Source organism: Larus michahellis, chromosome 4, assembly GCF_964199755.1.
Source record: "Larus michahellis chromosome 4, bLarMic1.1, whole genome shotgun sequence".
NCBI lineage: Eukaryota > Metazoa > Chordata > Aves > Charadriiformes > Laridae > Larus > Larus michahellis.
The window spans coordinates 34,594,382-34,610,390 of record NC_133899.1 but is presented as its reverse complement, the minus strand read 5'-3'; the positions used below and the strand labels follow the sequence as shown (position 1 = coordinate 34,610,390).

At 39.8% G+C, this 16,009-nt stretch overlaps 1 protein-coding gene across 15 annotated transcripts in view; it reads left to right on the top strand.

Moving 5' to 3' along the window:
• The window catches only part of TRAF3 (TNF receptor associated factor 3), a 70,751-nt gene that overhangs the window by 5,403 nt on the left and 49,339 nt on the right, over window positions 1–16,009 (top strand). For 2 of the 15 annotated variants that reach the window (XM_074583929.1, XM_074583917.1), the window contains exon 2: window positions 12,538–12,680. The exons of 12 other annotated variants lie outside the window; for them this stretch is intronic. The gene's annotated coding sequence lies outside the window, so the exon portion shown is untranslated. Of the gene's footprint in view, window positions 1–12,537; window positions 12,681–16,009 lie in introns of those variants that run through there. One more of the 15 variants, XM_074583923.1, reaches the window with a different exon arrangement.

The window sequence follows — 16,009 nt, the reverse complement described above, 5'->3', positions numbered from 1 at the left end:
TGGTCTGTAAAATGGGAATCGTGGCCCTTTCCTGCAATCTGAGGACCTCAGAAAGGATGAGGTGCTGAGACCCAGTACAAGCGTCATCTGCTGATAAATGAAATGAATTGCAAGTGCTGTGTGGAGGCATCCTGTTCGGTCTCCTCTGCGGTGCTGTGCTGTTCTGCACCGTCAGCATCGTGGGACAGGAAACAGTATTTGCTTTATACTCTGCCATTGTTGCATACAGCAAACGTGTGGTGCCATAGGAAGCTGAGTTGTACAGAATTTGTCAGTGGTAGCTTTTCTGGTGCTTGTACTTGTTCCCACTTTCTGCTTTGGACGTTCTAGAAAAGTAACAATTTTTTCTTGTTCTATAGAACCAGCTTACACGATAAATGTGCCTAAAATAACTTTCTAACAGCAAAGCCTAGCTCATAAACCAAATTTTGGCAATGTGAATGGATTTCATTTTGTAAGCTCATCCATGTACTTGAGAGAGGGAGATAATTAGAACAGTTATTAGAGGTTTTTGTAATGGAGATCTTGTGTTACTGTACCAGTTTGACTGTGCCCTCTCTCTGTCTTTCCACAGAGAGGAACCTTCTGAGAGTAGGTTTCCTTGAGTGTTGTGGCTTCTAACTTAATGACTCGCAGATGTAACTCTTGATTTTGCATAGGAAATATAGCCTTACAATTTTCATTCAACTTGTTCTTGTTTTAATCTCCTTTAAACCATGCCAAGTGACTCTTCTTTCTGCGTTTTATGCTTTTCAGCTACTAATGGAATGCTCTTGTCCATGCTGTGCTTCTCTTCCATCTTAAGTTGTTTGGCCGAACAGTATAAATGCTCTTAATTTCTCAAGCTGGTTCCTCTGATTCTTAGAAGTGGCTTATTTTGAACTGCTTTCATTCAGATCTCTTGTAATTTGAGAGTTGTTAAGGGATGACTTTTATTCCAAGGTGGTTTCATCCTTGCACTTCAGCAAAGTGGCTGCATTTTCCCCTTTACTTTACTTCCATTTACATCGCTTTTCTCTTGAAATACTTGTTTTCAGGCTTGTACTTACTTTCACACTTCTGGCTAATAATTTTTATCTGCAAATCCACTTTTTTTTGACCTCTCTTTGACTTCTCCTCCAGGTCACTGAAAATGGTGTACAATGTACCCTGCTGTTATCTGAAGTAGATGTCTTTAAATCTACTCTTGCTCTCTCTTTCCCCTTTGCTGTTCAGCACAACATCCTTGAGAGAGGAGCATTGTGCTTTTGCCTGGGAATGTTTTTTATTGTTATGACTTTTGCGGTTGAACCTGATTAGGATACCAGTTCTACATTCAATAGGTACCAAAGGTAAAGTGCCTGCGGTTGTAAAATGACATGTTCTCAAAATGCTACCGTTTGGCTGACAGTTTGAGTAGGTGGAAGTTGGATACCTAAATAAATGAAGACATATTTGCCTTAATTTGCATATGCACATCCCTAGCAGTTTTGGAAGCCTTTGATGCAGTAGTATTTTAATTGCCTTCTAAACCTCAGCGTTTTGGGGGGAAAAAAAGACAGGATTTGGGCTAACTTAATTTGAAGTTAATAATACACAGTATCACTTGAAGTCAGCAGTATCTTCTCTCTCTGTTTTCTGTTAGGAGTTGAATTGTATTTCTATCTACAGAACCTGAGCATGCTATATTTCAGATTAGCAAATATGTCTTACTACTTGCCCATGGTGTCAATATATAATGGAAATACCAATGGATCCTGTGTTGTAATTTGGCTAGTAGATATTGCTGTTGTGTTGCTCATATGGTTTGGCAGGGTTTTGTTTGGGGTTTTTTTTGTATCTGTGTTCTAGCAAGGTATTTTGACAGTTTTTTGGAGCATGTGCAGAAGAATGCTCTTGGCAATCCCTAGGAAGATAAAACAAGTTTATTGTTATTTGTGTTGTACTTCATCAGCTATTTTTTGGTACCTGGTACCATAAATTTCCCTTATTCCTCTTTCCTTCTTATAAATTCCTGAAAACTTCACTTTCCTTTTGAGAAGGATTATGTAGACATGCAACTTTCAGTATTTGGCTAGTAGATTTTTGAGGGAGTTTTGGGGGATTTACTTGGTTGGTTGTGTGGGGGGTTTTGTTGGTTGATTTTTTTTTTTGTTTGCTTTTTTTTTTTAAGAAAGATTTACAACAAGCAAATAAGTATCCACCCACTGCATTCTGTATATTTTTTGCTGAGGACATTCTCTCAAAATAAATGGAAGAAGAAGCCTGGAATCGTCCTGTTTGTGTAAATAAAGCTGTTAGTACATATAGCCAAAGTATGATGCTGTAATTTTGCCAAATTATTTACCAAGACTTTTGGTGATGTGGTTTGGTTTTTTTAAATATGAACTCTTAATATATTGGTTGACTGTTCTGAGATGAGATACGGCAGACAGACTTCGAAAGTCCTTTGCGCTGTACGTAAACAGTCATTTATTCCAGAACAAGAGTGTCCATATACTGAGTTAATTCGAAAAGTTCAAAGTAGTTGAACCCTTTCTTGCAATGTTGTGATTTACTTAAAAAGCAAGGAGGACAGAATGCAGTGAGGAGAAGATACCTACTACTTGTAGATCCATTTTGTACATAACTTCTGGCATGTTTGTTTGCATGAGAAAATGTTAATGAGATAAAACGGTGGAAGTTGCCAAACGTCATCATGCTACAGGCTTTATTGATGCATACAATAATTTGCTACCTGTCTCCCATAGTATGTTTTGTAGCAGAAGCGCAATCTGAAGATGTCTTGGAATGCTTAACTTTATCTTAGGCAAGTGTAGGTAGTGACTTCTGTTGCTGTGGTTAAGGTCCAGGTTTGTCAATATTCCTTACACTTTAGAGGTACTTCTGTTTTGCTTTCAGAGCGAAAGTTTAAACATACTCAAGGTGGCTGTATTTTTAAGCTGGCATTGCTGCTTCACAGTTACTGCTGTTTTGTTTGTTTGTTTGTTTTTAAAAAAAAGTATTTCTAACTAAAATCTTATCTCATGATTATACAAACGTCCTGTTGTACTTAATAAATTTGTATGTGAATGTAATGTCGGGGTTGGGGGGGGGAAGGACTGTCTGATTGTTGCCTATGGAGAAATAATTTGGCTTCTCTTGTAGCTAATCAATTTTTATAGAGTATTAAATAGGCCATGTGTTAAAGTATCAGTTGTTAACACCTCCAAAATAAAATGTTTGTCATGTTAAGAGGAAAAATTAGTGAGCTCTCCATTAGATGGTGCTGCTGGGATTGAAATATGTGTATACCTAATAGAAGCAGGCTTCTACCTAGAACTGTTTTCATGGCTGTATTATTTTTTTGTTTTTGTTTTTAAAAGGACTTATCTTTATTAAAATACTTTCTGAAGGCAGGGATACTTGCGAAGATGTTGGATTTTTTTTTTTTCCAATTTGAAATGAATAGATAAGATACTAAAAAGACAGGCTGTCTCCATGGGAAGGAGGTATGGAAGGAATAAATCATGCTTTTTGATTTAGATTTTAACAGCTGCCTCTGTTGTGGCTCTCATCTGTCTAAGTGTTGACTCTGTGTTACATTCATGCCCTGCCATCATGTAGATGGGGATACTGCAGTATTAAAGAAATTCAGTGTCCAGAAAGACTTGATTTAAAAATCCAGAAATTGATTAGACTGACCATTACAGCAATAACACCCTCATGGATCTAGTATTTGAGTTCCTGTCGTCTTGTTGACCCCTGTCCACTAACATTTCTTTTTAAAGAACAGTGTTTTGACTTAAACACATAATGATAGTATGCCTTTGCCTCAGCCCTGACTGTCTAGTGGTTTTTTTAGAAAAACTCAAGGGAGCAAAGATGGTGCCTACACACAGAGGCACTGAGTACCATCTTAAATGCTGTAGGTGATCCCAGATGGTCTCAAGTTGACGCTCCAAAAGTGTGCAATCTTCCAAATGGCCAAACTCTTATTGGCCAGTCCTGCACACGTCTTGGATGTTTTAGGGTATCTAAAATATTACTAAACACCCATGATTGGACATCTGACTCACTCTGCAAAAGTTGGAGTTGATATACCTATTAAATTAAAAAATATGCATTAACAAGCGTATTTGTTAAATGCTTCTTGCTGTTAGGACTCCTCCAAAGATAGCAAGACAAGGTTGCGGAGACCTTTGAATTCTTCCACACCACAGGGCTGTAAATAGAAAAAAGAAAGCCTCTCATTTTTATAAGTGGTGATGGTCAAGAGAGATGGAAGTAGTCAGGTTGGGTTCATGAAGCCCTCTTCTCATTAGAAGTATGAGAAGTAGAAGTATTTTTAGTGTGATTTAAAGAATCAAGGTAATTGTGACCAGCTAGCAAAAAAGTTTAGTAGCATTAAATAGTGCTGAGCAAGAAAAGTAAGACACAGTCTTTCTTAAGAAATAGAGATTATTACTATTTTTTTTAAGAAGTAACTTAGCGAAAATCCTGAGGTTGGAAAGTTTAAACAATTTTGGATCCAGCAGTGGGAAGCCTAGCTTAACAGACTTGGCATGAGTTTAACAGCTGTTAAAGTGGTGTGCAGCAGCCAGTGAACTTCACGTGTAATTTTCTGTTTTCAAAAAAAGAAATTGAGAAATTTGCAAAAGTCTTTGTTGACTCTCTGACCTTGGCCAGGGTTAAAATGTGTGATTGTAAGGTGCTGTTAATTCCCCAAAATCTATCAGGTTGAAGTAATAGCCAGAGGGATGATTCTCTTTGGTCTTAATCATCCATTTTGGAATAACTCAAATAGGAAAAGTTATCAGTTATGTGATAACTGGAGAAATGGACAAGCTGTTGTGTGAGAGAACTTGGCCATTAGTGTTTTATCAGTTTGCTGATAATAACTTAAAGCTTGCTAATAATAACCCTTGAAGGGGCAATTAAAAAGTAGCGGTTATGATGTCATCCAGCCATACGACTTCACATCAAACATGAACTTGCTATTCCTTAGTTACGTGATTGGCTTGCTAAGTCAGGCCAAAGCCAAAGGTGGAAATGAATCGGGCAGAAAGAACGTTGTGCTTGGTCACCTTGAATAGAGAGCCTTGATTCTAACATTGCCATAGGACAGAGTATAGACAGAAGGGTGGTAGCAATCTGGGCTCTATTAATAGATACTTAAATATCTGCAAAACCTAGCCTTGCTTCTTCCTTCCTACCTTGACTTTCAACTGGTTAGACTACCTTTGTGTTTACAGGCTAAGATGTGGTAATTAACAGAATTTGTCATTGTGTTTCATTGTGCTTAGATTCCAGATCAAGGAATAGCTATTGTTCCTACGGCCAAAATGACATCAACAGCATATCCCGCAGGAATGTTGACCAGAGAGGGTATAGTAAGGGCAGTGAGGGAAGAAGTGACAACGTATTGTAGTGTGTTAAGGATGTGTATCTTTATTTTTAAGTGAAGAAGGTAACAGGGAAAGTTCTAGGGAGTGATAAAAACAGTATTGTGATAGACCCACCAAAAATGGGTGGTGAAACTTATTTCTGTTTTAAAAGAAACAATAAACAAATGAAAAAACAATCAAACATGAGATTTGGTGTAAATGAAGGATTTTATTTGCATGGGTGTCTTTTGATAAAGGAGTATGGGACATGTACTCCTATGTAAGAATTGACTGATGTGCGGGAAAGCTCTCGATAATAAATGTGGATGCTTGTCTTGATTTCATATTGACCAAGAGAGGAACAGGCTGCTTAAGAAGATGGAAGAAGGCAGCTTGTGAAAGATTAACTTGGACTGATAAAATTCAGTATTTCTAGGAAGAACAGTAAAATAGAGAACAGCAAAATAAAGACAATAATGAGAATTCAGAAAAATTGTAGGTAAGATGCCATAGGAAGCATGTTAGAGGCTGAAAGCAATTCGATCAAGTTACCTGCTTTTTAGGGAACAAGCATGGATTATTAATTTTTACTTTTATTATTTTTTTTCTTTCTTTAGCACTGATACAGAGCAACACACCACTTTTGACTAAATCTGTACACTGCTAATGATTTGAACTTTGAGAAGAAATTGTATGAAATTAGGTGACAGTGTTAAAGATGAGTAAGAAAGAATGGCGTAAATGTGTAGAGATAAGATTGGAGTGTTTGAGCCATAAAACAATATCAAACTAATAAGGGAGCTAAAAGGAAAATGAGAGGATGTTTTTCATATGGTCTTGAGCAGTAAAAGGTATTGTTCCAGTAGCCAATATGGAGGGAAGAGTGACAGAAGTTGATGCCAAGAGAGGTGAAGTAATTAATTCTTCCTTCTCTCGTCTTTAGAAGAACCAACTGATATAATGCATAACCCAATCAGCTGTTAACTCTTTTGCATCCGTTTGGAATAATTGATAGAGGTTAAACACAATTCAAAGGAGTTTTTGTATTTGATCTTGTGATTTGTTTTCTGTGATATGAGTGATGCGAAACTGAGTAATGAAACTTTATTTTCCAGAAAAATTAAAATAAATGTTTTGTTTATAAACATCTACAAGACAACAGAATGATGGTAAGGGCCGTTAGAAATTTCTCCATACTGCGATGCAGCCAACTGTACCCTGGGCTGTGTCAAAAGGAGTGTGGCCAGCAGATCGAGGGAGATGATTCTGCCCCTCTACTCTGCTCTGGTGAGACCCCACCTGGAGTACTGTGTCCACCTCTGGAGCCCTCAACGTAGGAAGGACATGGGCCTGTTGGAGCCGGTCCAGAGGAGGGCCACAAAGATGATGAGAGGGCTGGAGAACCTCTCCTATGAGGACAGGCTGAGAGAGTTGGGGTTGTTCATCCTGGAGAAGAGAAGGCTCCAGGGAGACCTTATAGCAGCTTTCCAGTATCTGAAGGGGGCCTACAAGAAAACTGGAGTGGGACTTCTTACAAAGGTGTGTAATGATAGGATGAGGGGTAATGGCTTCAAGCTGGAAGGGGGTGGTTTTATATTAGATATTAGGAAGAAATTTTTCACTCTTAGGCTGGTGAGGCGCTGGAACAGGTTGCCCAGGGAAGCTGTGGATGCCCCATCCCTGGAAGCGTTCAAGGCCAGGCTGGATGGGGCTTTGAGCAGCCTGGTCTGGTGGGAGGTGTCCCTGCCCAGGGCAGGGGGTTGGAACTAGATAATCTTTAAAGGTCCCTTCCAATTTAAACCATTCTATGATTTTATCATAGTTATTTCTATGTCCTGATTAAGGGTCCAGGGGATCGAGGAGAAACAGTCTTGTTTAAAGGACGTGACTGCAAGGGTAGCATGCAATGGATAGGAAAAGTGAGCAGGAAGAAGCAGGTAACTGTCATTGTCTTGGGTAATATTGCGTAGGCATCTGTTTTGGCTCCTGAGAGAGTTAAAAGTTTCCAATAGTGACTTCAAGGACTGAATAATAGAGGACGAATTTAGTAAGTTTGCAAATAGATACCAAACTGGGACCCCCTGTAAGTATTCTGGAGAACAGAACTCCAGTTCAAAATGAGCAGGCCTTGTTGGGGTCAGCGGCGTCAGGTAGCACGTGGCTTGTAAGTTTTCATATGGCCGACATTTTTCTTGCAACCAAGGATGCAGCTTAAATTTCTCTTGTTCTCCTGATTTTAAATATTGAATCCAATTCAAGATGTCATTGAACTTCAAAGTACTTGGCGTACGGCCTCCCGTGTTACCTTAAATGAAATGCCTGAATCGGATGTTAAGACTAAATGCGATGTGTCAGTCTTGATGATGTTACCAACACTGAAATAAAATTGTGTATTTCCCCCACTCTTAGAGTGGACCCAGAGCTGCAGTGTCCTGGAACTCACTTTGTATCTTGGGAGGTGCTTAATCCACCACTGAACATGAGTTTTATGTTGTATGACGTTGTGAAGTGAACTGTAAAAACTAAAGAGCCATAGTTTTGGCTTTCTTTTTTTTTCTCTTTACTATCACAAGCATAGTAAATTCAAGGAAGAGGTGGGAAGGCTAAATAAATACGTACCAATATCTTAATGGCTGTAGTTAGTCACTAGGGCTTAGGCATCAGAGCCTATTGCCAAGTATTCCATACAATAAGTAAAATAAGAACAAGGGCTTTTAGGGAGTGTTTTAATAATACACATTTCTATATAGCCTTATTCCCTGTTAGAGCTCCCTGAGCCTGCGTGATCATGGAATCATAGAATCATTTAGGTTGGAAAAGGCCTTTAAAATTATTGATTCCAACTGTAAACCTGACACTGCGAAGTCCACTACTAAGCCATGTCCCTAAATGCGACATCTACACGTCTTCTAAATACCTCCAGTGGTGATGACTCAACCACTTCCCTGGGCAGCCTGTTCCAATGCTTGATAACCCTTCCGGTGAAGAAATTTTTCCAAATATCCAGTCTAAATCTCCCCTGGCCCAAATTGAGGCTGTTTCCTCTTGTCCTATCGCTTGTTACTTGGGAGAAGAGACTGACCCCCACCTGGCTACAACCTCCTTTCAGGTAGTTGCAGAGAGTGATAAGGTCTCCCCTCAGCCTCCTTGTCCCCAGGCTGAACAACCCCAGCTCCCTCAGCCGCTCCTCATAAGATTTGTTCTCTAAGAGCCTTCACCAGCTTCGTTGCCTTTCTCTGGACATGCTCCAGCACCTCAATGTCTTTCTTGTTGTGAGGGGCCTAAAACTGAACACAGTATTTGAGGTGGGGCCTCATCAGTGCTGAGTATAGGGGGACGATCACTTCCCTAGTCCTGCTGGCCACACTATTCCTGATACAGGCCAGGATCCTGTTGGCCTTTTTGGCCACCTGGGCACTCTGCTGGCTCATATTCAGCCAGCTGTCGACCAGCGCCCCCAGGTCCTTTTCTGCCAGGCAGCTTTCCAGCCACTCTTCCCCAAGCTTGTATCGCTGCCTGGGGTTGTTGTGACCCAAGTGCAGGACCTGGCACTTGGCCATGTTGAACCTCGTACCGTTGGCCTCGGTCCAGCCTGTCCAGATCCTTCTGTAGGGCCATCCTACCCTCAAGCAGATCAACACTCGTGTCCAACTTGATGTCACCTGCAACCTTACTGAGGTTGCACTCAATCCCCTTGTCCAGATCATTGATTAAAGATATTAAACACAACTAGCCCCAATGCTGAGCCCTGGGGATCACCACTTGTGACCGGCCGTCAACTGGATTTAACTCCATTCACCAGAACTCTTTGGGCCCGACCTTCCAGCCAGTTTTTTACCCAGCTAAGAGTATGCCTATCCAAGCCATGAGCAGCCAGTTTCCCCAGGAGAATACTGTGGGAAACGGTGTCAAAGGCTGTCTAGGTAGACAGCATCCACAGCCTTTCCCTCATGATTCTCTCCTTAAACTGCTGTTGTTTCTTTGTTCTTTTAGTCTCTACTCATTTTCCTGTAAATAGAAATGTTTTTAAAAAACCTTTAGTGTTTGCTTACGAGTGATTTCTGAGATGCTGTTTCTATACAATCTTTGATGAAACCACCCTATGTATCCAGATGTTCACTGCAAGAATAAAGATGACAGCATACAATGGCTGTAAATTAGTTTAGCTTCCATTGTTCTAAGCTAATGTAGGTTATTAATCTGTTTTCAGTAACTAGGATGAGACTAAGTGGTGACTGGGTCATTCTTTCTGCAGATACTCAAAGTGGTCAGTTGTCTTTGTGACAGTATCTCAGCTTTGCCATGACCGTGGCAGAACTAGTTAGACAGTCCAAATCAACTAACTTTGGAAAAGCAGGCAGAATGAGAATTGATACCACCAGGCTGATGACTCTTCAGGATTATGTTAACTGATAAAACTGACCTACTACCAATACTGGATGAGGCAAAAATGCATTGAGGAAATAGATCTTGGAATGTTACACATTTTAAATGAGTAATACTATTGCCTGCAGTTTGCCCAAATGTAATTGTTTCTGATAGTTGTCCAAACATAGACAGCTTCAGAGTTGTCTTCAGTCCATACTCAAACTAGATCAGGGGCTGGACTATAGGGTAGAACACAGCTGTTTGTTGCTGCTGCAAGGATTTATTTTTTTAATCCATTCTTTGCCTCTCATCTACGTGTTTGTTTGTTTGCTTGTTTTTTTTTTTTAATTTGCATTGTGCATTTTGTGTTTTGGATTACTGTACTGAGGTCCTTCCCGGAACCGCATGGAGATACGTTGTTAGACAAGAACAACTGAAACCTCTATAGCATTTTATTCCTATTGTAATTGAGGAAACTGTTTTTATGGTGTGACCCTAACTTACAACAGTAGCTCTAAGTGTTCAGATGTCTGTAGGGCCATTTTGCAAAACAGCAGATGAAGCTTGCTCCAGCGTGGTTTCCAGATGTCTTAACGCTGTAGGAAGAGCTGTGCTTACCCTTGTGATCTGAACTGCAGCAACTGCCTTAGGTGGAAAACCTAAGGCAGACCACAAAACCAATATTGTTCTGGCTGTGGTTTTTTGATAAGGCATACAGGGAAATCAGCCTGCCAGTACATGGAGGGTGAGGACCGGTCTTCGGTATGTGGATAAAGATGATGAGGTCCGTGTAAGTACAGTGCTGTCAAGACTGACAAGAAGAGCCTAGCTGCAGGTGAGAAGGAGTGTTTAGCTGTCCTGGGGAACTTGAAAAGCTGTGCTACTGTCTGCTTTCTGTGTGAACTGGTGGACACCTTTGGGTCCTCAGGATGGTTCCCAGAGATTGCTTTGGTCATTACAACATGGAGATGTTGGTTTTTACTTGGGCAATGCAGCTGTATCGCTGGTCTTGGTCTGTATGCTCCAGGGGTAGAATTTTGGCCTTCAAATGAATGAATGCATCACCAGGTAACAGAAGGAAGCATGCTTTTTGTTTTGTTTTGCATGTGTTTTTTTTTTTTTCTTCTTTCTCCATAATTACAAGTTGGTTCTGTCATGCAGTAGAGACAGCCTGCTTAATTAGGTTTCAGTATAAAAAGGAACATGTAGCTATTGGAGTCAGAAGGCCTTTTTATCCATTCTTCTGTCATCATCAACTAAGATAAAACTTGCATAATCAGAAATGTGGCTTTCGCTGGCAAATACGCAGGTAGTGAGAAGAAAGATGAGATGCAATGCCTTAATGTACAGCAATGTGGAAAGAACGTTTTGGTAGGACAGAAACCTTGATAAAGGATTTGCATTGCCAAAAGTAAAATAAAAAAGATAAGGACCACAGAAACAGTTGTTCATATATTGCATTATGGAGCCCTATCACCAGGAGTTGTCCAAAGATGATGAATTTAACTCTGAGTTCGGGCTTCTAAACATTTTTCTTTTTCTTTTCCCTGAATGCTTTGTGGCCTGTTAGGATAGTCGTATTACAGTTATGGTAACAGAGTTGTGTTTTTTCAGTACTAAAATGCTTTTGAGACTTTACATAATAGGATTTAGTTTATGATCACTTTCGTAGTTTGAAGTCTGTTTTAGAGCTCGAATACGTTTGCATTTATGATCCACAACATTAATTCAAAATATTTATTCGATTTCTAACTTTCAAATTTGAACTTACTCTTAAGTATCGTTAAAAATATTTGAAAATCAGCAACTAAAATATAAGTTGTAATTGAACATAGTTTTAGCAGGATAAGGGGAATAATATTTGAGCTGTGAAATGTTTTGAATTTACTCTTGACTTTATTTTTGAGCTGCCTGGTTGTAAATATAATGCTTAAGCTGTTATCAGCCCTCTGACAACTGAGGGAAGGTTTTTTCATTCAAGCTACTTTACTTTGCGTAAACTGGATTTTATACTATAGTTGCGTTGCAGCCTATTTTCATTGATGGAAGAGGGAAAGAACACCTTTCAGTTTGTTACTGACTCTCTGTAGGGAGTCTTGGCTTTCTTGTTAGCTTTTATTTCACAGTAAAGTGAAAATGGAAGAATTAAGATGGTATCATGCTTTCTTGTAAATCCATTCCAACTGTTTCACTAGGACTAATTTTTTTTACAAGAATAAAACTGGTAGCTTAAACTACTTCAGTTCTCGGTATCGCAGTTCAGAAATGGCGACGATGTGCTAGCCAGTATGTTTTAATGCCATTTGGTGGTAGTATTAAAACTACCTGTGTTTTCAGCGTTTGTGTTTCCTTCCTTTTATATCGGGAGTGTGAATCTTTCCTATGCTGAAGAGGCTGAAGTACATTAGCTAGTAAAATTAGATGTGTGTTGTGAAATGGAGTGTGCATCTCGGATAGTTTCTTTTCTTGGTTTTGATTTGGGTTAACAGAAGTATCTTTACATCTGCAGTTTCTGGAAATTTAAGAACACTGTGAACCTCTGGCCGATAAAAATTTTCCCATTATGTAAAACATTCTTGCAGATTAGCTTGACTCACTAAGTGGTGGCAATGGTGACTTCCTCCATGAAGTAAACAGACTTTTGCAATGAATTTTCAAGTGAACTAGTAAATCTCAGTGCAGCTTTTTGATTTGCTATAGCTTGGTGTATGGTTTCGTGCAACCTTAACCTACTATTTCTCTTTACTGCCTTGGGGCTTTTGACAATTGTTTCTGTGTATTAATAGGAGATACTCGAAACCGACTTTACTTGTTTGTTTCCCAGCAGGAAAGCCTGAGTGCTTAGGCTTTAACTGAATCAAGACCAGCTCTCAGCAGTGGGAGACAATATATTAATCCATTGGAAGCACAGGCTGCAGTCTTGTGTATCACTGTGGTTTGTGTTGTGAATTTTTTTCATGTGAAGAGGTAGGTAGCAACAATTCTTCTGCTATATATATTTTTGTAATATGTATGTTTAGAAACCTCATGACAGTCGTGTGAGTTGGGGTTTTTTGTTGGGGGGGTTTTGATTTTTTTTTTTTTTTGTTAGAAGTAGCATTTGTATCATTGCATGAAACTGTGAAGTACCTTGTTCTCCTTTGTGTTTTCACATCTTTAAGTTGATGGTATTAATTTTACAAATCATCTTCAGTGCTTGCACTTGCTTTAGTAATGAATGAGGGTGATACCTCAAAAGTCAAACAAGTTTCATTCTTATTTCTGTAAGTAAATCCTCTTATAGCCTTGATCTTTCTTGTTCTGTTTCTTCCACACAATCAGAATGGACTATTTAACAAGTTGGAATGGACTGTTTAGCCTGATGGAATTCAGTTGCCTGATAGTATATGGAGGCTTGTTTATTTATAAATTTTTGGTTTGTTTTATCAGTTCTGTTGTATTTGCAAGGAAGGTAAGCAAATTATTATCTTCGTTTCATTAAACATCTGAGGGAAAGATTTTTTTAATTTTTTATTTCAAATAGCTTAAAAATATGTTTAGAACTTGCAGGTGGTCGCCAGCTTCCTCAGTCAGCCACAGCCTAATTTGGAAAATGACATTGTGCCTTAGTTGCAAGAGGAGAAAACATTCTGAATCTTTTAGAACAGTACATTAAATGCGTTTGAGGTTGCGCTTTCCTTCCTTGTTCCACTCTGCTTTTTCTGGAGTTTGAAAAGAAATGATGCTTCTGCAAAAAAGTTAGTAGTCTTGTTTGCCTTCCGTTTAAGCTGTAAATTAGGAATGGATCAAAACAGTGGACATGCCGCTCAGCTTTTTGGCATGAACATAGGAAATTCCTCAGTCCTTCAGGTGGGCGATAAGGGTTGTGTCTTTGGAGAGCAGCAGTAGGTGATGCTCTGGTACCACTCTGTGGCTTGTTCCTCAGAACAGGGGCAGCTTTATAAAGCTGGAAGGTAGATAGACTCTTTCAAACTTTTGCGTGGAAAGGAGGTAAAAATAAGATTTTTTGCTACAATACACTAGACAAAACATTAAGCACTATGACTAGGAACTTCTTATAAGTTATAGATTATGTCAATTAATGATGCTGTTTATACACAGAAGTTCATGTTCTTGTCACAAAAAGTTCTTCTTGTAGGTTCACGTGGCAGTATAACAAGTCCTTTCTAGGTTGTGATCTAGACACATAGCACCTGAAGGGTGCAGGAGGAGGAAATAGTTTGCTGGAATGACTGCATGCTATCTTGGCCTTTTCTCTTTCTGTCTTACCCTCCCACCAAGAATACACGGGACCTTGAACAATTTATGAAGCAGAATTGCTATCTTTCTGTAAGATTTTGTTCTGATTTAGTCCTAGGTAGTTTTTTTTTCCCTAAGAAATCCTAGTGTGTGAATCCCAGCTAGAAAGCAACTAGGCTGCATGTAGCTGTCTTCAAGTCATTCTCAGTGTCCTGAAGCAAAACAGATTGAAAAGTGTCCTTAAGGCGCTAGTTTTAGACTGACTGCGGAAACTGAAAAATATTTAGAGATTCTGTTCTGTTTTTAGGGGAAAGGGATATTTTTGGTCCTCCTTTCCCCCAACTTTACCAAGATATAATTATGTTTTTGTGTTCCTCATTTCTAGTTATTTTTTCACGTTTGGCAGTTCCCAGCTTAAGACTGAAGTCCTATTATACAAGGTAATATGTATACAAGTATGTGAAGAGATGGGAACTTGGTAGGTGTCAGGTAAGATCAGAGAAAGGAGGCATTGTATCTGTTCCTCAGCGAAGGAGAATAGAAATGTACAGAACTGCTCTGAGACATGCTGAAAGTCTCTGATGGCTCCTCTGATTTTTTTTCTCTTTTAAAACCAACAGGCCTTTCCCCTTTTCAAATCCGTTATCATATTTTTTAAATGTAATATGTGATGTTTGGTCTACAAAGCAGGGAAAAAAATTGAAACTGAAGATGATCTTTAGTGTTAAATAAATCATTTTTAGTAGAGAAAAGCTTAAAATAAAACTAATTAAAACTTTGGGAGCCTAAACTGAGTATATGTTGTCCACTTCAGGAATCTCAATTTTAACTAAGCCATGTTAGAAAAGAAATAAATTGTAATACTGCCATTTTAGCTCATGGAAACTCAGGAGTCCCCTGTGAAGAGTAAGCAAAGGACTTGTGCACAGCTGTGAGAAATTAATCTTTCTCCCATCTGTGGGTGGTGGAGTGGGTAGTAGAGATGTTCATTATATCTGCGAGTCTGTACCTATGTTGCCCATTACCTTTTCTTTAAAAGGCCAACGTAAACCTTGTTGAGGTACGCCACTAAAAACAACCAACCTTTTCACTGCTGGGAGCCAAAACCCAAAAGGATGCATCCACCTCCAAATTCTCCCATTTCCTTTCTGCTTATCCCCATATAACATCGGCTCGTGCCCCTTCTGCTGGGGGGCTGCGGGCAGAAGGTAGGGACGTGCTGAGGAGCTGCTGGAGGTCTCTGAGCTTTCCATGTCACTCTCGGCATGTGTGCAGCCCTGTGTGGTGCTCCCGCGAGGCCCAACCGGAGAAGGCTGGGCGGGATCCTCCCCCAAGGAGAACATGGATCTCATAGGTTGCTGATGGTAGGCAGCTGGGCTGCTATGGGCTAAAAGAGCTGGCCTTGAGCCTTGCTCTGCAGGATGCAGAGGGAAGGAGGGGTGGAAAGCAGTGATGAGCCTATTGTTGCAAATGAGCCAACAACTGGCTGATTGACACCGAGAGCCCATTTGTTCCTCCCTTTGCTCTTCAATGCAGCTGTGGAGAATGAAGAAGTGAGGGCTGGGAGGGAGGGGAAAAAAAGTATAAATCAGATTTCTAGTGTCCAAAAAGGCAATGGGCATAAATTAAAAACCCATAAAATTCCATCCGAACACAAGAATTTTTATTTTTTTGTTTTTTTTTTCTGTAAGGGTGCTCAAACACTGCAACAGGTTGCCCAGGGTGGTTGTAGAGTTGCTCTCTGTGGAGCTACTCAGAAGGTGATGGGACAGCATTCTGGGCAGCCGGCTCTAGCTGACCCTGCTTGAGCCAGGGGGGTTGGACTAGATAATCTCCACATGTTCCTTCCAACCTCAGCTATTCTGTGAAAGCTTCGTTAAGGCTTGGGTGTATTCTTTAGCTGCTGTTGTGGAACACTTGGGAAATAATTACAAATGCCCCTGCTGGGCGTTTGTTTCACAAATGCTGCTGGCTGTGTAATCATGGCAGTTTTAATTGTATAGAGAAAGCGTCCAAGTGTTAAAATAGTTAATTGACTAAATTCCCTGATTTAACCA